This window comes from Lonchura striata, chromosome 3 (assembly GCF_050655825.1).
Source record: "Lonchura striata isolate lonStrDom1 chromosome 3, ASM5065582v1, whole genome shotgun sequence".
NCBI lineage: Eukaryota > Metazoa > Chordata > Aves > Passeriformes > Estrildidae > Lonchura > Lonchura striata.
Window position 1 is genome coordinate 9386901 of NC_140705.1, and position 24208 is coordinate 9411108.

General features: G+C 38.0%; 1 protein-coding gene across 2 annotated transcripts in view; it reads right to left on the reverse strand.

Moving 5' to 3' along the window:
• Positions 1–1112, reverse strand: part of TDRD15 (tudor domain containing 15) — a 42741-nt gene extending 41629 nt beyond the window's left edge. For both annotated transcript variants that reach the window (XR_014953552.1, XM_021525459.4), the window contains exon 1: positions 833–1112. The gene's annotated coding sequence lies outside the window, so the exon portion shown is untranslated. The remainder of the gene's footprint in view (positions 1–832) is intronic.
• Positions 1113–24208: the final 23096 nt, after the last annotated feature.

A 24208-nucleotide genomic window follows, 5' to 3' on the forward strand; every position in this document is an offset into this window, starting at 1 on the left:
CAACATCAAATGCAAAGATAGTGAATAAATACAAAGGATAGTCTGAACAAAGATAACCTTGATTTATGAATTTTTATGTAAAGCTGGAACTTAGACTTTCAGTTTCAACTATAAGATTTTAGGGCAAGATCCCCTTAGCCTGCGAAAAATCTTCAGTGAAACAGTCATGATAGTGTTCATCATAACCATACATGAAGTAGTTAGTAATACACAACCTATCTTCAGAAAAAAATATTGATCTCTATCATTCTAGCTCACAAAAAAATTAACCCCCTCCCCAAAAAAAACACAACCCCAAAAAACCAAAACAAACAAAAAAACCTAATAAATAAATGAGCACCCCTACCATAAAGCAGTAGGGCAGACAAATAAAGGATGCATAACTTGTAAAACCAACCAAAAAAAAAAATAAACCCAAAAAAACCAAAACCACTGGACACACAAAAAAAAAAACAAACCCTCAGAGTAAAAGCAGTATCAAACCCAAATCTGAAAAATTCCTGCTTGTTGTTCCTTGAAAATAAGGCCCCTTTTTTCCACCTTTCCCTGTAACAGAAACTGAAAATCTGGGTGCTTTTAACGAAAGAAACAGTCTTAAGGAATTGGTTCTGTCTGCCTGGAAGAAACATTTGATCACTACAGAGACTTAAATTTTAGAAGGGGCCTGACTTGATCCCTTTTTTCCCCCCTTCACTGAAACTATGCCCTATTTGCATTAACACATAACAAAATAAAACAATTTGTGCATTAATGCCTGTCTGTTATCACAGCCTGAGTAACATCACGCTGACACAGCCACAGTTGACAAAATGGCCTTTTGCTGTTTACTCACCTTTCCACCTTCATTAGTAACACGTCTTCTAAAGGAAACACAGGCCAGTAATGGACAACTACGTATCTCTCTATGAGAAAGAATTGTAGAAAAATCATTAGAAAAATACACATCAACTAAATTCTTGTACTACTTCTCTTACTGAGAGCACCCCTCAGGATAAAGTCTTTGTGGTGTTTGTTGACAAGAAGCTCAACATGAGCCAGCACTGCCCACTCACAGTCCAGGAAACCAAACACAACCTGGGCTGTATCCAAGGCAGCGCAGGCAGCAGGTCCAGGGAGGCGATTCAGCCCCTCTGCCCTGCCCTACCGAGACCCGACCTGCAGTGCTCATCCAGCCCTGGAGTCCCCAGCACAGGCAGAACAGGGACCCGTTGGAGCAAGCTCAGAAGGGGCCACAGAAATGATGAGAGGGCTGGAGCATCTCTCCTATGGAGATAGGCTAAAGCAGCTGGGTTGTTCATCCTGAAAAAGGGACAGTTCCAGAGGCACCTTACAATAGCTAAAAGGGATGGAAAGGGACATTTTACAAGGGCACGGGAACATAGGAAAGGGGGAATGTCTTTTAACTGAAAAGGAGTACACTTAGATTAGATATTACAAAGAAATATTTTATTGTGGAGGTGGTGGAGCACTGAACAGGTTATGCAGAGAAGCTGTGGATGCCCCATCCCTGTTAGTGTTCAAGCCTCTGAGGAACCTGGTCCAATCCAAGGTGTCTCTGCCCAAGGCAAGGGGGATGAAATTGGATGAACTTGAAAGTTCTTTCCAACACAAACCGTTCTACAATTCTCCAAATCCTCTTCCTGATAAACACACCTTGGAAAAGTTCCTCATACTTAGTTGAACTACAATCTAAAGATTACAAAAAACAAAATTACAAAACTGAAAAAATTGCATCTACCCTCCTAAAATCATGCTCTGGCTATACTTCCATCACTGAAGCTCAAAAACCAAACCCATCAGAAGAACACCACAAAAGCACTTACCACCTACTTCCTAAGCAGGAGCGGTCACACATTTGTATTTCCTTGCAACTCTTCGGCCACCAAAATGCACGCTTCTATCATGCACCACTAACTTAAAGACAAATCCAAAATAAAAGGACTTTTAAATGCAACCAAATGCAAGACACAGAATTCAGGTCGAGCTGCCTGTGCTCCACAGCAGGCGCTCTGACCGGTGCTGTCTGACCCTGCACTCACCTAAAAGGAGCCGGATTACGGGCAGGCGGGCACGGGCAGAGGGTGCGGCCGCCCAGAGCGATCGGGGAGCGGAGCACCGCGGAGCACCGCGGAGCACCCTGGAGCACCACGGAGCACCACGGAGCACCACGGAGCACCACGGAGCACCCTCCAGCCGCCGCCGCCGCCGTCTCACCGCCCGCGGGCAGCACCCACCGCACCCGGCAGCGCCGCACGCCCAAAATGGCGGCGCGAAGCGCGGCCGGAACGTGCTGCCCGGGAACGCGCGTGCGCAGCGGCGCCGCCCGGCACTTTCGCGCCTCGGGCGTGAGGCTCGGGAGGGCCCGGGGGGAGTCCCGGGAGCGCCGGTTCGAGTCCCGGTCCCGCCTTCCCGCGGGCACTGTGGCCTGGTTCGCTTTCCTTCTCGAGTTGTGTTTTATTTATTTGTTTGTTTGTTTGTTTATTCGCCTGCTTGCGTCTCGTTGTTTTTCCTTTGTGTATGCACGTTGCAGCTGTCGTAGTTTTAGGATGTCGCCTGACAAAAGTGCCCGTGGGTCCCAGAAGTTACTGGAGCTGCCTGAGGAGTATTTGAGAGCTCTTATCCTTTCCCGTTAGCAGAAAGAAATTCTCTAGGCTGAGAAAGGTACATCTTAAAAGAGGGCAAAGTGCTGCCTCACTTGTTTTTGCATGTATGTCAGATTTTATTTTTCTTAGGGGCTTTTAGGCAGTGTTTCTTTTATTTGGGGTTATTTTACAAAGAGTATAAGCTGAGGTGGTCTTAACAAGAAAGCTTGATATGGAGTATAATCCTGTAAATATCAGCATGATGGTATGTCTGTAACTGCATTCTAGAAAAAGTTCAGGTGTATATAATAATTTGTAAGGGTTTATCTTCAGGTTTTGTGCTTTCTTTTCTCAAAATGTCAGCACTGCTGCACCGTAGTTACACTTTGCAAAGTTAAGAGAGAAAAGCTGGGTTTGCAATACTTGAAGATGTAGAAATCCCCAATGCTATCGGTAGCTGTGGAATTATTGGTTTTCACTATTTTCACTTTTGCAAATTATTATTAATTACAATAATTTTGATGTAATACAGTTTATAATTACTTCTAACTCTTTTTTGATATAGTATAATTTGTCTGGTTTTGTGGCCAGACCTCTGGCCATGTGTCCCAAAGACAGCTATTGAATTAAAATCTGTATAATATATGGTTAAAGTGGTATGTAGCTACTTGCGCTTACCCTGAAAATTACAGGAGCTCCTAATTTGATTTTGTGGGTAAACCATAGTGTTTATCAGGGTCAAGAATTTGTAAGAGCAAAGGTTGTAGACAGCTGTCATTGATGGAACTTCAATTTCATTTTTCTGGATAAAATGTCTAGTTTATCTATCTAGTTTTGCTTGGTGTCAGATGATCAGACTTTACATGCATAGCCTAGTTAGTCAGAGTTATGTAAGAATGGGCTTCATTTGTACCATACTAAGAAAGGAAAGATAAAACTAGATATTTTGAAGGAGTTAGATTCTTGCAAGATTGGAATGTCGGACTGAAATCTGGAACCCAAGGTTCTATATTGTGTTAGCATTTTCTACACTGTGAAGGGAAAGTGTTGCCTAAGATTGGGCAATTCAGAAGCCTCAGGTACTGGATAAGGAACAATCTAGAATTTCTGAGTACAAAATACTACAACAGGCTGTGGGGTATGGTTATGTTTTTCCTGGTAATTCAGGCTGAAGTCAGTCCTAAATGCTACCACTGCTTTTTTAAAGGCACCTACATTTTTTCCTACTAAAATTACAGTGGTGATGGCAGCTGTAATAGTGACCTTCTGGTCAGAGCACTCAGAAATGAAATCTTGCAGCTTGATCTGCTTTTAAAAATATGCACCATTTCCCTTCAGTGTGCCTTAACCAGTTACTCATGGTGGAGCACAGCGTGTCCGGCTTGCCTGAGGTTGTGCTGGGATGTAGGATGGGGATGTGGGGGGAAGAAAAAACAGAGGTTATAAACAGACAGTCTGACAGGTACTATAGGATGCTGAAGCCTTCTTGCATTTTCTGAAAGGAAAAAAAGAACTTTTTTGCTAGTTATGAGCTTGTTCCAAAATTTATGTAAAATTTGCATAATTACAGACAGCAAGAGAGCATGTCTTTTCTGACACTGGAGTGGGGGTGGTGTTTGATACATGTTGCTCAGGAGTTGTATGATTTTTAATTTATTTTTTTTTTTTCCCCAGGCTTGATATCCACATTGGAAGGTGTCAGGTATGCCAGATGTCAGAAGTGAGGTCCTTCAATAACATTTGAGCCATGAAGAGTCACTATAGGTCATTGGAAGCAATCAGGAAGCATGTAACAGCCCAGAGCAGAAATCAGTGTTGCAATATCCCAGAACATCCTTATCAAATATTTCAGCAAACTTGCAAAACCTACTCAGTGTTTACATTTGGATTGCAGATGTTTTAAAATGCTGCTGCAAGTACACAATCCACATTGATTAATACTAGATCTAGGGGGGATTTTCCGGGCATTGTGTACTATGAAAATAATGTGGTTAACTCAGAGTTTTCATCTTTTTCAATTTCTTGAACTTTGAAAATTTTGCATTGTTGTTATTCCCAGTGTTTTCCTTCCTCATCATTATTGTGAGGAGCTCATTAAATATTTTTGCTGTTTTATCCAATATAGAAGGTTAACAAACTCTAGTAAGTCATTTTTATGTTTCATTGATAAAAATAAAATACAGTGGAAAAGTAATTTTGCCATGTGGGGCTTTACTCTCTTAACAAATCTTGACTAAGATAAAACCCCAAAAGTGAACCTCAGGTTGTTCTTTGTCTATATCAAACTACTGAATAGAATGTGTTCCAAAATATATCTATGTCCACTCAGAAATGCTTTCTTACTGGGAAAATTCTGCTGTGACTCTGTATATGCTTTGAAATAGCTAATGAAAACCTAAAATTAAAAAATCCTTCTGTGCTCATGGGAGGGTGAAGTATAGTTTTAAGAAAGTAAAAAATTTCTTCAGAATATCATAAATGAAGCTCTGCTGCCAGCTGCCTGCCAGGACGTAGAACATAGTACTGTGTGAGTGAGCACATTGTTGAACTCGGATAATAGCTGATCACCATTCTAGCTATCTTCCAATATCTAGGAAAACTGGTTTGCAGGGCAGAGAACAAAAGGCAAAGTTGTTATTTGTTGTAAAAATTGAGAGGCGTACTGAAAAATAGTACCCAAAGGGTGGGTTTTGGATAATGTGGACATTCATCACCCAATCTAAGCACCAAAAGTAGTCTGCAGACTTCTTAAATTTTTCTTGGTAGGTAGTAAATTTGTGTTTGTTTTATTTGAGCAGTAGAAAAATGGCAGATAAAAGTTGTAATCTGTAGGATAACATATAAAAAGGAGGAGAGGAATAATCAGCATCTCCTCTTCTGTTAGAGTTTTGTTTTAACTGAATTCTGTGTGGGGGAGAAAACTCCAAAATCAGGTAACCACCTGTTTCCAAGGAAGGCAGGAGGCACAAACTACAAGAGGATGAGAGTATCTCCCCAATGTAGAAATAGGAAAGGGTTTAGGTCTTAATCTTCTCCTTAATGATTCCTTGTGGGGTGACAAGAAATTCATGACATTTCTGTGTTTTGAAAATGAAGAGTGAAGAAGGCACCTCTGCCTAAGATAAATCTCACAATAAATGGGTTGTTTTGTCCAAATCACACCAAATTATTTAAACAGTATAATTTATAGTTAGAAGTTAGGGATATGAAAATAATAATACTGTTCTATTATGTTTTCCTGGGAAAATTAGTGTCTCTTCTGAAACACATAACAAGACATGTATAGCACTTTTTTTTTCCTGAAGTTAGTCTGAAAGTTTTGCTGCTTCGTAGTAGTAGTCAACAGATTTGAAAAGTTAAAAAAACTTGAAAAATCCAGCGGACTCAAAACAGTAATCTCAAAACAAAAGTTTGCGCCCGTTTTCCTAATTTGTCCTTGAAAGCGTGTCCTTGATGTGTTCTTAGTTTGTGTTTCTGTTAAACTGAGCAGTTGCCACGAGGTGGCAGGAGCAGCCACAAGTTCAGCGGGATAATTGGAAATTCACTTGGGTTCCTTCGGTAGAAGGAAGGAGCACAGGAATGATCATTTCAGGGTGACCTACAATGAGATATGAGGTTGCATGTGCTGCAGAGTTTCACCAGAGGGGCCATCAGATTTATCACACGGTCTGAAGCCAATTTAAGTGTTTTCAGGTAACCTAAAGTAACTATTGAAATACTTTCAACCTATTTACAGCACCTATTTACTCAATACACAGTCAAAATTTCATTTCAGATGGTTTACTAAATCACAGGTGAGTTTTACCACCTCCAATCTTTTAAACTGTATCATCACTGATATGAAATTGGCCACTAATTCAGCAGCTTACATATCAGAAAGCAGAGGGTAGAAACAATTTTTACGAAATACTTTTCAGCAGTAGATGATTGAATCATAGAATAGTTTAGGTTGGAAGAAAACCACCAGAGGGATTATCAAGTTTCTCCCTCTGGTCATGGGCAGGGACACCTTCAAGTACTTATTGTTGCTTCTTAAAATAGACATTGCACATTTCAGTGACAGTAAGTGTCAGAGCAGAGAGGTTTGCCCTTTAAGTCAGAAGATGTGTCTATTTTACAGATGAAAGAACAAAGTGAGAGTTGTTAAATAGTGGGACAAAGTAAAAGGTAGAAATTATGTTAGTAGAGGCCTTCCAAAAAGATGAGTTTTGCCATACAGATATACTACACTGGTGCTGCTGTGCAGATAAGGACCCACATTAGTGGTGAGATTGAGTTTCTCTGCTGTGCAGTTTGTATGAATGGGGCTGTGGGGTAAGTTCACATCACTCTGTCATCTAAAACATTATTTAGGCCCATAGTGCAGAGGAGTGCTTAAGAAAACCCTGCACTACAGTTTTGCCCTGGTACCTGTGTCTGCTGTGCAGGACGAGAGACTCCTCCACATCAAGAGCTCCTGGCACAATCTGCACAGAGCATGTCTGCAAAGTTGAATGTGTGGTGCTGGTGACCCAATATCCAAGTCAACAGGTTTGAAGTGAGGGAGGATTATTTAAGACTAGCTCCAGTGTAGTCATATGGCCTGCATGTCTGCTAGCATTTGAGATAGTTTCATTGCAAAGAATTTGTGTGCTGCAGTGCTAACCAAAGCAGGCTAAGTGGGAATGGCAGGGAGATTCACCTCCTGTTCTAATGTAATAGCACCTCGGAGGGATGCTTAGACTTAGGCACTCCATGGGTAAATTCTCCTTTCTTCAGCATGGCAGTGCAGGAGTAGGGCTAATAGGACAATTTAATGATCATACAGGAAAAATAGAACTTCAGAATAGAACTATAGTAATTTCAATTATTCAGGTTCATATAATTCCATTTTGTATTGCAAATACTTATTTGTGAAGATCTATAGATCAAAAAGTTTGGTTGTTTAGTAGGAGCTGAGAATGGAAACAAAATCTGCTAAATCATCTAGTTGTCTCTGAAGAGACAAACTCAACAATCTTACAGGTTTTTAACATTATTCATTTCTGTGGTTCATATCAGTTCATTAATTTCTATCCCCAAACCTGCAGGCTATTATGTGAAGAAAAAGCCACAGCCTCTTACAGACTTTAATGAACACTCTGGGTGTCTGTGCAGGTGCACATTTTGGATTATGCAGATCTGACAGCATGTGAGTGGTCTTAATTCATACTCCCTTAAAAATCTTACTAAATCTATGTATGAATTTTAGACATTCAAGGAAAATCAAACTTAGCAAAACTTACCACCCTCTCAAGAAAATAATAATTTTTTGCTCAGGACACTGTCCATGCATCTGTGCACTGGACACATAATATTTAAGGAATGTAGTCTTACCTGGAATTTCTATGCACAGTTTTCATTTAAATGTAAAATCATAGGTCAGAAAAGAAGACTGGTATTTTTAAGTTTTTCCATCTGAGAGTGCAGGCCTATAATCTGTAAAAGGCCTTTCTGTTCAGGAATGTTGAATGTCTCCATTTCCTACTATAGCAGGGGTCAAAATCTTTTTGATTTAGAACCATGTCTTAAGCTAGTCCAGTATTTCCTTTTTCTCAAAAGCCTTACAATGTTAGACTACAATGTTAATCATTATATACACCTTGTTAAATATTTTACATCTTGTCGCTGTTTACAAACAGAATGAGTTCTCTAAAACTCTTTTCTGATATTTATCATGGGCCATTTTTATGAAATTTGAAATAATAGTGCAAACAATAAGATTATGGAATGGTTTGTGTTAGAATGGACCTTAAAGATCACAAAATCATAGGATAGGTTGGGTTGGAAGGGACCTTTAGAGGTCAACTAGTCCAACCCTGTAATGAACAAGGACATCTTCAGCTAGATCAGGTTGCTCAGAGCCCTGTCCATTATGACCCTGATTGTTTACAAGGGTAGGGCATCCACAGCTTATCTGGGCAACTTGTTCCAGTGCCTCACCACCCCGACAGTAGTGAGTTCCTTCCTTATATCTAATCTGAATCTTCTGTCTTTCAGTTCAAAGCTGTTAACCCTTGTTCTGTCACAACAAGCCATGCTGAAAAGTTTGTCCTCCTCATTATCAAAGGCCCTGTTCAAGTATACAGTAATGAAGGCCACAATAAGGTTTCCCTATCTCTTCTCCAAACTGAATAACCTCAACTCTCCCAGCCTGTCTCCATAGCAGAGGTGCTTCACCCCTGTGATCATCTCTATACGCACTCCAACTATGTCCTTACATTGAGGGCCTCAAAATTGAATGCAGGACTCCAGGTCGGGTTTCATGGGAGTTGATTGCTTTCCTGAAAAAGCCTGCTTTCCTGAAATCCAGAGTACTGGATTTCACTGCCCTAAGAGGCTCAAATTCCACCATTTCTTTGTCACTGCAGTCCAGTTGCCCTTGAGCTTCACATTTCTCACCAGTCTCTCCTTGCTGGTTAGAATGAAGTCCAGAACAGCACCTTTCCTTGTTAGCTCCTCTGTCACATGGAGAAGGAATTTGTCATCAGTGAATTTCAGGAACCCCCTGGATTATTTAAGTCCTGCTGGCTATCATTCCAACAGATAATGAGGTGGTTGAAGTCCTCCATGAGGACCAAGGTTTGTGAGCATGAAGCTGCTCCTGTCTGTAGAGTACCTTACCCACTCACTCTTCCTGGTCAGGTGGCCTGCAGCAGACCCCCACTATAATGTCACCTGTCCCTTCCTTCCCTTTAACCCTGACCCCTGAAGTATTGGATACTCCTCATCTGAGGCTCATGGCTGAGCTCTGTGCACTCCAGCTGGTAATTTGCACAGAGGGTGACTGTCCCACCTCACGTCCCCTGCCTGTCCTTCCTGAAGAGCCTGTATGCTTCCATTCCAACACTGCAGTCCCAGGACCCATCCCACCATGTCTCCATGATGCCAGTGAGGTCACAGGCCTGCAGTTGTGTGTACATCTCTAACTCTTCCTGTTTATTTACTCCTCCTGTCCTATGTGTATTTTTATAAAGGCCTTTAAAATGAGACCCTGGTGAAGCAGATTTACTGGCTGGAGTCACAGAAATTCCTTTGTGCTGCTCTTCAGCTGCTCTTCTGCTGACCTGTGATTGCTCTCCAGCCTCTTGGCATCTCTTGTTGGCACTGTAATTGACTGATAAGAATGGAATGGATTAAGGTTCCCCTTTCCCAGCAAATCTCAGCAATGTTCATGACAACATACACTTGCTTTTCATGCTTCCAGCACAACCTTTCATATTAGCATGTGAGATGTTCATATTTGTGTATGTCTGGACTTTAGCACTAGTTCTATTTTTAATGAATGATCAAATCCTACCTTCAGATAGACAGAGGAAGCAACTGCATACTGAGATACCTGCCTACATATTTTCATCCATTTAGAGACTCCTCTAGAAGTAGATTTTAAGTTAAAAATATCTTAAAACTGTTTGCGTTTGGGTATTTTTTTCTGGTAAATTTTAGTTATGGCACATAAAGTAAAAAATATTTCTTCACTATGGTCTTTCAGACAATATACTGGGTAAGTATGATATACTACAGCAATTTTAATTACTGCAGGGTGCTGATCCATCCTTGGAATGAAAGTACAGGATTTTGTCATCACATGTATTAAAGGGAAAAAGACTGGCTGAAAATCACACCAGCCCTGGGAGAAATTTTCGTCCTTATTGAAGTCGGTGGCAAAACTCCCACTAAATTCACTGGGGCAAGGATTTCACTCCATGTATTTAAACAACAAGGAAAGTATTACATGTGTTATTAATACTGTGTGGATAGTAAAAAGCAGACAGATTTTCAGTGTCTGTCTGTCTCTTCATTGTTTGTGCTGCAGATTGATTTTGATTCTCAAGTCCCCAGAGCAAGAAAGTTTTCACTTTGGGTGTCTGCTTGCACAGGCAGACTTACACGAGGGCATCCATGTGCCTGTCAGCATCTCATTGAAATTTTCAGCTGTGAATTTGTTTGTAGGATCAACACCCCAATGACGATAGTGCCAGAGTTGAAAGACAGTAGCATAATTTTTCTTTGGAGACTCACTCCCACTTGACCCAGTGCTTGGCCACATCTAGAAGATTATGTAAATTGCACCTCTCAATCCAGGTTTTGTGCTAAGCTCTTTTCCCGGTATTCAGTCTACTCTTAAGTTTTCCCTTCTCTGTCATGTAAAGTGGTATTTCTGGGCAGGTGGAGATTTCTGCTTCAAATACATTACTTTTCCTTGCAGTCTAAGCCACGTAAAACACATTCAGACCTTATACACAGTAAGTTTCTGGTGCCAGCTCAGCTGCCTCAGTGCAGAAGTGAGTCCCATTATGCTCTGCATAGATATGCTGTGAGGGTTGCCTAAAATAGGCTGAACAAACCTGGTTCCAAACATTACCCCATGGATTTCCATGTTAATTCTTATAACAATACTTTTTTTCTGTGTAAATTTTTTTATACAGTAACAGGGAATGTTCTAAACTAAGAACTCCTAAGGAATTACTGGGTGTTGTTAACAAAGCATTTCACTTGTAGGTTAAGAAACAGGTTCCAAGTACTGAGGCAGCAGCTCATCTTCAAAATGCATGCAATTCCAAGGTGCAGTTATCATGTACAACCCCTGTGTGCACAAAATTAAACCACTCTTTAATTCCCACATGCTGCTGAACATATCAGTTTGAAATCCTTCATGTGCTGAGACCAGCATTTAAGATAGCCAGTGTGGTCTTAAGTAGTAAATGGTGATGATCTGCTAAGATTGCTATTGCTGTATCCATGGCATATGGAGGTAAATATGAGCTCAATAAAAAAAAAACCTCATCTACAAACTGCATTTATACTCTATTGAGGTTTTTTCAGTCTTCAGGAATGAAGAAAATATAATACTGATAATGAATGCTTCTGAGAATAAGGGCTTGGCATGGAAAGGAACCTCCTGATCTATCAAATCTAGTCTGTTGCTTTCACCAGCTGTCTTACACGTGATTCAGTTCTTACTTGACAGGATTCATATGAAATTTATTTGGTTTGAAGGTTTTTTTTTTTTTCTTCTGCTGGTTTTCTTGAAATGTTCAGATACAAATGTTTTTGGTTTTTTTTTGGTGTGAGATAAAATATCTTTACCCTACTTGATATTTGCATTTATGGAACAATTAAATTTAATTTTGTTTAAAATACAGCAAATAAAGTCATATTAATTTCAATTACTTATCAGTTAAAGAAAATTCACACTTTTATAACACCATTAGAAAACCTACTTCCATCAGATAAAAAATATAGTAATATTTATAATTTTAATATACCTTTTCTGTCTGGATTTTAGGTGGGATTTGTGAAGCTTTCTTTTCCTATGTTTGATACAATGTATTTTCTGCTTCATTAAGAGCTTCCAGTTAATATAAACTATTGTTCTCTTAGTCAATGCATTTGTAAATTAGCAGCAAACTAATGGTACTTAATCTGTGTAGGAAAAACAGGTCTGTATTTATTACAACTGGAGGTTTTCAGATCTCACTACATCAAATTATTGTTGATGCCTGTGTGTCAAAACCTGTCTGGTTTTGAGAATGAATGGAATATTGCAAAGCTGTTATGAATACTTTGAGACCACAGATTACAAATACTTTATATTTAACAAGAATCTTATTCATACATATATCTGAATCAGAACAGTAATCCTGAATAACTTATTTTTCAAATAATGCTATTGTGAAACTCTATGAATCTGCCTTCATTTTGTCTGGAAATGACACAGAGTGGTTTTTATAGATATTTCATTGGACAAACTACATTGTCACTTCCCTAATGTAAAAGGACGGTTATTGAAAATGGAAATTGCACATTCTCCTTGCAGTTTTCTTTGTTCGGTGGGATAATGGAATTGGAAAAAGTAGGAGGAGCTTGAGGGTCGCATTCATTCAAATGGTCATAGCAGTTCATGGAAGTGAATAATTTTCTTTCATGTGCTCTGTGTCAGGGTGATCTTTCAGATGAACAGGTCAGTGTGGTCTGAAATTGAGTATTATCTGTTGATCTGAGTCCTGAAGTGTTTGCTTTGCCTAATTCTTATCATTCTCCATGTCTGTCTATCTGCACCCTCCTCCACTTCAAGAATTGCACAATGTGCAATACCTCCAAAAGGTCTTATCAGGAATCTTTTGTAGTGAGAATAGTCAAATCCTAAAAGGCAGAAAAATAACTAATTGACAAAATATAGCAGTATCAAATAACTATATGCCTCTGTGAGCACATATCCAGCAAAACAGAAATCAGAATATAAGTATGTATTGAATATAAGCAAGTCTATAAGCACAGTAGCTTTGAACTGGCTACCATGGGTAAACAGGAAAGAGGTGATTGCACAGACTTCACCATGGATTGTGCAACTGCATGGGGGACCTGAGGCACATGGTTCCTCTCCTACTCTGACATCATCTTCAAATAGTGTATTTCGTGCTTCCTTGGACCATTCTCCCCTGCAGTGACACATTCAGTTGCAGTGTCAACAGACACAGAGAAAAGCTGCTGTGAATTCTCAAAAATAGCAAGACTGAGTCAAGCTATGTACCAGGTCTTTTTAGTCAGAAAAATGTGTGAAGAAAAAAAAAAGTAAGATAAAAATTGGAACCAGAGTGTTTCAGTGAGAAACGTTGTTTTGAAGATTTACGTTTTTCCTAACAGCTTTGGCATTTTTGGGACTTCCCCCTCCTCCCCACCCCCCAAAAAAACCCCAACAAAGCAAAACATAAATTGTAGCAAATTGGTAGCAATTAATTTATTAAATTAATTCATTTATTAAAGCTGAAAATCAGGCACAAGTATAAACATCTTTCTTTAAAATCTAGAACTTTCTAGGAACTTCAACAGACTTGGGATATTTTCTGCTAAATAAAGTAAAAATATTATTAGGAATTTTTTTCCAGCTTTAAATTTTCAGTGAATAGCAATTAATAGCTCTGAACTTCTGACACTTTTTCAGAACTGTGTTCTGCTCTGCCTTTCTCCTTGGCTTCAATGCTTAGAGTGAGACACAGAAATGTTGGTCCTAAATGACGATAATGTACATAATACACTGACACAGGTTTTGAAATTACATAAAACTTTGCAACTTAATGTGTTGAGGTGGCACAGAATTTCCATATTTCTCCCTTAAGCAAATTAATCCTGCCTATTGCACCTTAAATGGCCACTTGTCTTTATGATATATTTTTTCATTTTTTTATTATGAAGACTAATGTTTGATTTCTTTAACAGTGCCACATCAAACTTAACATTTATCACATTATTTGCCTTAAAATAAGAACATTCACGTAGATGCCATTGAAATCACAGAGCTGAAGACAGCCTAGTTCTTATAAATTTATTTTCATTTACAGTTCTAATACATAGCCAAAAACTTGAACTATACTTGGAGTTGACTTGGAAATCTGATTTGCTAAATAAGGCATAGGGCAGCACTGATGCCAGTGGTTCTCTTAAGAGAAGTTCATCTCAAAAGGCTTCCACCTTCATGAACTGAGTTGAAATTGTGTGTCAAAATCTTTATTTCACCCTAAATAGAAAAAAAAATCCTATAGAACTAAAAGCAAGTGATGCTTAGCACAATGTAAACTGGCACTTGTCATTTTCTATCAAACTAAAAGCAATTTTGGGTTGGGAACATCCTTTTTCTATGTCTTTGTTTCCAGCTTCTTCAGAATTGAGGAAGACTTGATAATGGGCATCTCTTAAGTGTTCCTGCTCTAGGAAAGTCTTACTGTATAAGAAATTCATAGCTGCTTGTGATGTATATATTTATTTGATTATTTTATCCTTCCCTCATAGGAGATGGTGCTGATACATGCTACTTAGTCTGTTTGCCCAGATGAACTGAGGCCACATTTCAAGAGTATTCTAAAAACTAATAAAACAGTGGCTTGAGAAAAGGGGCCTGCAAACAAATGATTGGCAAAGATATATTTGTAGTTTTCAAGGGAAAAAACCCAAAACTTTTGCAGATGAACTTCACCAACAGGACTACAAAAAACAGGCTAAAGAGAAATTATGCTAATACATGTAACTTTCACATAACCTTGCCTTGGAATCAATAAAATAAGTCATAGTCATGGTACTTTCAGGAAGTAAATCACTGAAGATAGACAATATAATTGATGCAATGATAAAGCAACAAAATATAGCTTAATCTGCACAACAGATTTTGCATATCTAGAAATTTAAAATTTAAAAATCGAAATTTAAAATGCATGTCTAGAAATTTAGAAATTTTAAATCCTGAATTTGTGTTGAAGGTTGCTATATTGCTAATGATTGTACATTATTACCATGCCATGCTGTTAATTGTATTCATTACCTTCCTGGGCCTTTTTAACCAATAACTTACATTTTTCTTTATTTCTGGGTGAGACATATAGGTATTATCTTTTATCTTACTTTGATTTGATTGTATTTTTTTCTCTTTGCTTACTCAGAGCACTGGTCCATGTCTACTAAAGAATTTCTATTCATTGCAATACAATAATTTTGGTTTGTCACAATTAGATATTATGGAGCTAAAAACATGTATGTTGCCCTAAAAATTTACACATTGATATTGTGACCCTTACATTATACATGTGGGCACTCTTTGCTCATGCAGTTTATTCTACAAATACTTCTTGGCCTATATTTATTCCAGGAGTCAGACTAATGAAAAGAGCTGCATTTAATCACAATACCAGGTCTAGGGGAATTATTATTCCTTTTCATATAGTATTCTTAAAACTACATCTGAGATACAGTGGCCTGGGGCTCTGAAGTAGAAGAGAGGGACTGAAAAAATGAAAAGCGTCTGGAGGAAAGCTGATAGCAGGGTTGGGACTGTGGAGCATGTGATGTGTGGTGTGGCACACAGGTTTTGTCCAGCCTTAGGAAAAGAGAACTACACAGTGGTCTTGTTGCTCCCTCTGACTGCCTTGTGCATGCAGCTTTGAGGAAGTGGAGCTGCACACTTCCCAGGGGTGAGCAGTGAAAGACTGAGGGAGATGAAGTGCAACAAGGGAAATTCCAGTTACCTGCAGAAAAGAAAGTTCGGCATGATCAAATGGTAGCCCAAGTTTCCCAGAGAGACTGTGAAATCTCCAGCTTTAGGGAGTATTCAAAAGTCATCTGGATGTGGCCCTAAGGAGCCTGATCAGACTTTGAATTCAGCTGTGTTTTGAGAAATGGTTGTACCAGACAGCAACCTGATTTCTCTGCCAGCCTAATTTCCTGTGCAATTCTGTGATCAAACCAGTAAACCTTTCAATGCTTACCCTGCCCCATAATTTCTGAACTTTCCTGCAAAAATTTTGGATTTTTTTCCTACCACAAATAATGACAAAACATACATAAAGTATCCATAATTGTTAAACTAATTTACTTTCTGTGTAAAACATATGAAAACTAAAGTTCAACTGGATAAATAGCACAGAATCCCTCAAAAATATAAAGGAAAAATAAAGTTTATGCCACAAATTTACATAACATTTCATCTAAGTTGATATCAAATATGAGAAAGAAATGGAATTTGGTTGGTCCAGATTCAAAAGATATAGCTTTTGAAAACATTCTTTGGTTGTCTCAATTGGATGCTTTTCAATCCCTGTAATGTCACAGAAATATTTCTGTATTCTGAAACCAGTTTTAAATCATTTCAGAACATAGAGGTATGACATGGAAATATCTTCTAACCTTAAATAGCAATATCTTCAAACCTTAAATTGCAATAACTTCAATATTCCTAACAGTATTATCATTCATGTCAGTGCTTTTTAAGCAAAATATCCAGTGTAGTGTATTTTTTGTGTACCTATTAAAATCCTAAATCCTTCAGGGATTAAATGTTCTTAACTGCCAGTTCTATGTAGTCATGATAGATAACTGCCTGCCATATGAAGAGATTCTGGAAGAGAAGATAATTTGCCTTTGGCCCTTTCCAGACCATTGCCTGTCCTTTTGGAAGGCAGAAACCAAGGTGTTATTACTCTGTTTTTTCTGGTTATTTTCTTCCCACCTGAGATGAAGGGAATGAATATGCACTGAACTTGCCCATATATAGTGCTAAAAAACTGGCACTGGGGAAGAAACAAAACTGAAATCCAGTTAAGTCTGTCATAGTTTTATACATCAGCACATATCTGAGCCATGAAACTGTACTGGGCAGAGCCACCACTGTGTCACCAGCCGTCACAAGAAATTAAAGGGAAACTACTCTTTGAAAGGAGAAAGATTTCAATTATTTATAGAGTATGATGATCTTGCAACTGCAACAATTAGCAACATTTACAGTAGCAGCTCTGACAACTGAAAAATGGGCGTGATAATACTGAGATTGTGATAAATTTGTACTGGTTCCTGGAAACATTGTGACCATTATCTGGGAGTAGAACGTAAGTGATTTCTATACTTAGTCAGGAGTGCATTTAAACTCCTGTTGATGAGTGTATACTTGCTCACTTGTTTATTTATCATTTTCTGTCTGGAGTTTATAATTCCCTCTGTGATTTTTTTTTTCCTCTTCTTAGTTTTATCATCCAGTGGAGAGTGAGGTGAGAAGAGTACTTGTGATGTCTAGTTCATAGCAGAAAATGGAATTACCCTAGATACAATGGTCGAGATTTAGTTTTATTGAAAACATTCCCAGCACTATCTCCTGGTACTTCCTCTCAGTTATGTCGATGTGGAGGTGCCCAGGCAGAGTCGACACTGTAGATGCAAGTGCAGCGTAGTAGGTTTTTAGCTGAAAATAACTTTGACAAATAGCCTAGTGGTTTTTCTCAGCTGCAAGGCCTGTGAAGTATTTGTACAGGCAGCAGGAGCCTTATCAGCAGTGCTGACTCCAGGGCTGTTTATCAGTATTGCGCATGTAGGTTAAAACTGGAGTTCATGAGTGAACGAGCTCGAGCCTGAAACCAGAGACTGCCTGTACCTCCTGTTTACCCCAGCCCTTATCAGAGAGGTTATAAAGGAGCTGTTCTACCTGAACTCATTCAGATTATGAAGAAGCAGCAAGAAATACCACTTAGCTTTAATTGCTAAGATGCCAGATACCTGAACTTTGCACATAACAAATCTCTGCTGGCTGCAACCTTTGCACGGCACAATAAATATGTCTGCTGCGTGGCACTGAGCTCACAGAGTTAGTAACAGAAAAACAAAGAAATTACTTGAATTTAGTCATGTAAAATTACACTTAAATGCAGACGGAAGCACTGCTCTACAGAAAATGTCTGGTCTGATTTTTTGAATAAAGAAATTAATAGAGGAAAAAAGTCTTTGTCTTTCAGTATTGATAATTAATAGCAGCTTTATAGCAAAGTTTGAATTTTACTCAGACACAAAAGTCAGATATAAATAAACAAAAAAAATAACCTTTTACCTAGAAAAAACACTTAATATGTGCCAAATCTAATGCTGGACTGATACGCTTTTTGTAAAACTAAAACCAGATAAGTAATTCAAATTATATTTTATTTGTTTTCACCTGATTTTTTTTTCTCCATCCCCCCTCCCCCCCCGGAAGAGCAAAGAAAATTAATGTGATATTTCAATAAATTTCATATTTGCATTTTTCAGTCAAGTAAACAGACCTAATTTTATAGTTTTAAGAGTTGGAATTTTAAAGAGGCCTGCCCTGGGAAGACAATTCCTTAAGGCATCAAGGCAGTATAGTATAAGTGACATAAGTGGGATTGCTTGAAGTAGTGGCATAAATGGAAAACATAAACTAGTGTTTCCATTAGGTGCCTTTATGTATCACAAGATTCTTAAATGCATTTGTAAATTAGCTGTAGCCATTGTTCTCTTTTCTATGGGTTTCATTGTTTTAGATTAGAAAAACAGTGCAAGCTATTAGCAAAACATTCTTTAAAACAAAGCAAAAAAAACCCAAAACAGGTGTAAATTTCAGAAATATTCACATTGTTAATTCCCAGTGTTCAAACTTCTCTGGTTATTTTTAACATTAATGTTTTACAGGGAGATTGTGTAGAATACTGTTTATGGAAGTGCATTGGAATAGCCCAAAGCCTGAATTTCATCCATTTGCTCTCAAAGGGCAAGGAAAAAAACACCTTTGAGTACATGATATTGAATGCAGTTTGGATTTTAATCAACTGCACTCATTAGAGTTATTTATATAAATCTTACCTGGGCACCTACAGTTTTGTGAGTGCTTATTATTTTAGTGAAAACTTAATTTGGTGCCAAAATGCTTTATGTTCCCCGAAGCATCACTGTCTTGGCTTCTCCATTCAAGCTGTTTATGATTTGCAAACAAGGCATTTCAACCTCAGCTTCTCTGGGAGGTCAGTTCAACCAGTGGTCTCCCGGCACCTCTAACACACATGGACAGCATTTATTTCAACACAAAGTAGAGCAGTCACAGACAGTTTCATCCAAGAGTACAGCTGGAGGAAGCATCAGACTTGTGTATAACAGTCTAGAGAGTTAAACCAACAGTCCAGGAAAAGGGAGCTAGTATTTCCAGACTCTCCATGTTCTATCTGACTTTTCTCAGCTTTCAGGTGACTGCTCAGCCCCTTAGCTGTTAGGCAAACATGTAATGCAAACCAGTCACCAGTCCTCTTACTCAATAATTAAGAAAATTAATCTGAAGAAAATTTTATTTTTTACTTTTATTCAGCTATTCAGTCTGTGTATCACAGCCCAGCATTGCATGCTGTCTCAAAATTCTTACCTAGATAAGCAGTTGGGCAAGCAAAGAATACCATGCAAAGCTTTGTTTCTTACAAAGGTAGGTAGCATTGACAAAAGAAAGCTAACACCATCTTTTCAATTTCTAAGGAAGTGGTAATGACAGTGATAACAAACTGATTCTTTGAATTAACCTTAGCTTAAAAGACCACTTAATACTTAATCTTACTTGTTCTTTAGTAGAGAATACACCATAGCCCTTTTACTTTCCTAAATCCACAAAATAAAAGCAAAGATATTAAAAAGAAGCAACCAAAATAAATAGGGAAAAAAACAACCAACCAAAACAAACAAAACAAACAAACAAAAAAAAAACCCAACAAAACAAAACAAAAAAAAAAAAACCCGAAAGAAAATAAGAGGAAACAAAATCTGCCATTGTTTCAGGGGTAAGAGGACAAGACACTTATTTTGACTATTATTCTGTCTGTCTCTATTATGAGGAAGAGACAGGAGAATAAGTGGGTTGTGGTGCAGGTAGATACTCTAAAAAGGAATGAATAATTTCAGATGATCTGAAGATGCAACTACATTCACTTCTTAACCTGGAGCAGCATGTGGTCCCAAAGAAAACCTCCCCATTACTCTGCTTTGATTCACATTGGAGCTGTCTTGGAGTGCACAAACTGGATTCCTTTGAAATGAGGTTAAAGCAGGAGCACACCTTAAGATCTCCACTCCTTGTATTGTCTGTGGGACCAGATCAAAACTGGTTTGAGGTCTGCCAAACATGCCTGCTATGGCTACTAAGTCCTCAGCATGGGCAGTTCTGCTCTGTGTGGTCACTCCTTTGGGTATGCAGCACTTGCAGGTGAAGAAGTAGAATGATAAATGCCCAAGAAGAAAGTAAATATTTCTAATGTTTATAATTGAATCTCAAAATATTTGCTAGATCAGTGTCCAAAATCAAGAGGCTGAATTGGATTTGTTAATCTCAGGAGTTTTTTCTACTTTTGTGTTAGGCACCACGTAAGCCTGCGCCTCCTTATTGTCAGTGTGTGGCAAAGCCAAGGTTCACTTGCAAAAAAGTAACATTTTGCAAGATTAATATGAAGTTCTTTCTATCCTTAGTATTTGTTATGCCCTCACATAATTTCTTTTCCTGATAGGAATGTGTTGACCATGTTTTACCACTAATGGAGCTTTTAGGAGTACTAGATGTAAAGTGCAGATAGAGCATAAGGATTGTAATCAAAATGTGGTCCCCTTAAGAAATCCCTGACCAAAATACTGTATTTATTAAAATAAAAATACTAAATATTAGTGTTCAGCTTTTAGCTCCAATAATGACTCAATATATTCTGGCTTTAGAAGTTATTTCATGTCAGCTAATCTGATCTTGCTGTTGACATACATACGCTTAACCCTATGGAGATGTGAACTTAACCTGACATTGAGTTGTGTTTGCTGCAAGCTGGGAGTGAGCACATGGAGAATTACTCTGGTAACTTGGCTTTTCAACTAAATCTTCATTCTATTCCTAGTGGATAAGCATTCAGTGATATGAAAGAAAAAAAAAAAAAAAAACCTACAGCCATGTACCTTGCATATTATTTCTTTTCTTTAAGGTATTAGGAATTAATATGCTTCATGGTTCACTATAGAGCAGTAGGAATGGTTCATGACCTAAACTATATTAAGCTGCAAACCCCAAGATTTTGAGGCATGAAAACTAGTTCTGCAATTTATCTTTAACAGACAGTACTTCCTTTACACCTCTTTGTAGTGTGGTACTCACTGGCACTCATAGAAACAAATGGTTAATGGTGAGGATAGCAAAATAAGCTTTGGAGAAACAGTGGTCACCAAATAAATGTTTAACTAAAATAAATTTGCCCTAGATTTCTTTGGCAAAATAACCAGGACTCTGAAAAACACACAGAAGTTTTCCCAGCACCTTTCATTCCCTTTTCATGGAAAACAATATTTTAAAATTGAAGAAAAAGAGCTCCAGTCTCAAAACACTTTGCTTTCTGTTAGTATCTTCTAATGAGAAATTATTCTTAAATCTTTAGAGAGTTTTCTATGAAAAGTTTCCTGTCTTTAGAAAGTACTCTAAAACTCATCAAAAACATGGTGAATTTCAGTTGAAAAGATATGAGTTCAGTGTTTTGCTTTGACTTTTTGGGTAGGTTTTTAAATTTTAGTTTCATATTTTGTTTTTGCTCTTTTTTTTTGTGGTGCATCTTTAAATATTTGTGGCTTCTGCATAGTGTTGTAAGGGAGCAGAAATACAAAACCACCACTGGGAGGGTGCATGACAACATGGCATATAACTACTTTTAGCCAGAGGATTGTAGAAGAGATGTAATAGATCTTGAGTGTAACTTTGGGCCAAAATCTCTATTTCAGTAGCCTTTACCTGCTGTCACCTCTGGTTTGAGAGTCTCAATCTGAGCATGTTCTATGCCATACCTTGTCCAAGTCAGGGATCTATGAGTGTGCTGATAATACAAAAATTGAGAAACTGGGATTTTTTTGCCTTATCTCTTCCCTTTTTTTTTTTTTTTTTTTTTAATGGATAAGTTATGAAATCTTACAGGCCTGAAAGGTTCTTGAAGGCCCTCCCTAAGGCGAGCTCTATTGCTCTCTGTGAACAAAAACTCAAAGGATGAAATCCTGGCTCTCTTATACTTGATGGCAAAACTCCCATTGACTTCAATGGGGATAGGATTTCTTCCAAAGTGCACAGAGTATTCCCAAGTCAAAATGTAAGCACACTGGCTTATAAATAAATGCACAATAACAAAGCAAGCCAAAGGCAGTATAAATACTTACACCGAGTGTGATTCAGTATAAATGCCAATAACAGACTTACTTTTGGAATCTGTGAAGGATCCAGATGCCACAGTTAAGATTTCTCACGTTCAAACATCTGGATTCACTGATTGCTATTCAAAAGGAAATAATTAATAAAGAAAAAGTGGCAGAGTGGTGCTATATATCTAATGGCACAGGACTTTAAAGTGATTATGAGCTTTTTTCTAATGTTTAAGTAAGTGAGAACCAGATTCCTTTTCTACAGTCCTTACTCTACCATTTTCCAAGAGAAAGTGAAAAATAACAACTGGAGTTAACAGAGTGCAATAAAAATGTCAGAAAGTTTTAAAATTGCAGTTCAAAAATATAAGAGAATATGAGGATTTTAAATAATATGTTTTCCATTGTATAGCTATCTCTACAAAATAGCTGGCATTTACGTCTGAGTTAGAGATCAGTATCCCACTATTAACTGCTTTATACAAAAAAAAAAACCCAAATCATACATGGTATGGGGACATCTTTCCTGTATGGAGTTAACTGAGGCTGAGGGCAGTGGTCTGTTCATTTTCTCTCTGCTTCAAAGGAGCACATCTGCTAATTAACTTGATGCAAATAAAAAAATTGTCTTATAGAATAGTTGAATTTGCATGTTAATTTTCAATGTCTCTTATCAAAGAGGAGTCTTGAAAAAGTCTTTCTGTAAGGGCCACAGAAAAGATATTTCATGCCTTAGAGAGGAAGAAGTCTTTTACATAAGCTGTTTTTTCTGTTTTTTTCAATCCTATCTTTCAACCCTAACCTGAGGCTGCAGCAACAACCTTTAACAGTGGTCTGATAAGCCTGTGAAGTAATCACCCTTTGTCTAATCAATTCCACCGCCACCCTGTAATGAAAGCATTTGCAAAGCAGCTACTCAGTAAACATTTTCTTTGCACTCATTGCTACATGATTTTTAGTTTACAAAAATTATTTTTTACCAGCTAGTATAATCATATGAAATGTATCATACTAGGACTGCACTTGTAATTCTTACATGTTCTTGTGACACAGGCCTTCAAGCAGTGCTCATTTTTATACTGCAGATCTCAAACACAAGCAAATGCTGGCTTCCTCTCAGTTGTAATTTATGTTGTGTGGGCAGTGTCACACATGAGCTCTGTAGCTTTTTACAATGACTTTTATATTTAGTTTCTTCTTTTTTAATGCCTTCATTATCTGTTAGGTTAACAAGTTTATGCTGTCTTTGCTTTGATCTTTCTTCATTTTATCCCATGTACTTTGTTCCTTGAGCCCTGCCTCAGAGACTGAGCTCAGCCTGGCATATATCTGAGTGGCAAGGGCTGCAGAGCATGGAGGTGATCTTGAACTCAGTAATTGTGGTTCTGTTCTCAGGCAGAACCAGCCCAGGGCAGAGCTCAGAGCACCTTTGCTGCCAGTCAGTCACCAAGCTTCTAAGATGGGCTTTGCTGCTTCCTTGTCATGACTAACCACAAGCTAAGATTGCCCTTCCTTCTATTTTACTGTTAAAAGCTACAGTTGATATTTGGATGGTAGCAATACACTAGGAAATTAAAATCTTAGCAGATTTGCTGATGCTGCAATAATTGATGTTGTGTATTTCTTTAATGTCTGTAGCTGCAGAAATATGTTGAGCTGAATTGAATGCAGATACAAAGACAAAGTGTTTCTGATGACACTGCTTGCTTTCTCAGAGGTATTCCATGGAAGCAGCTGCTGCTCTGGCCAAGAAGCAATTGTTCTAAGCCTGTGCCTCTCTCCAGGGTTTCACATGAATTCCCAGTCAGCACAGGACACACATTTCACATGCAGTGAAATTGTATGTCAGGAGTTTGTATCTAAGCAATTTCATATACTTGAGAAAATTTCACCATTGTGGCTAAGAAACTAATTTATTACACAGTTTTTCAAATACATTAGTGAACAAAAAGCATCTCACTAGTGCCTTTTAAAATGCACCCCAAAAAAAGAATGAAATGTATCACCAAACATCTGTAAATTATTAAGTTTTTGGCCAAAGAAGGTCGGACATTTTTTAAAAAGTTAATTTTTTAAAAATTTTATTTATTTTTTAAAAGTTAAACTGCTAAGTCTGTAATTAATATTGGAAACTGATTTTCATTCAATTA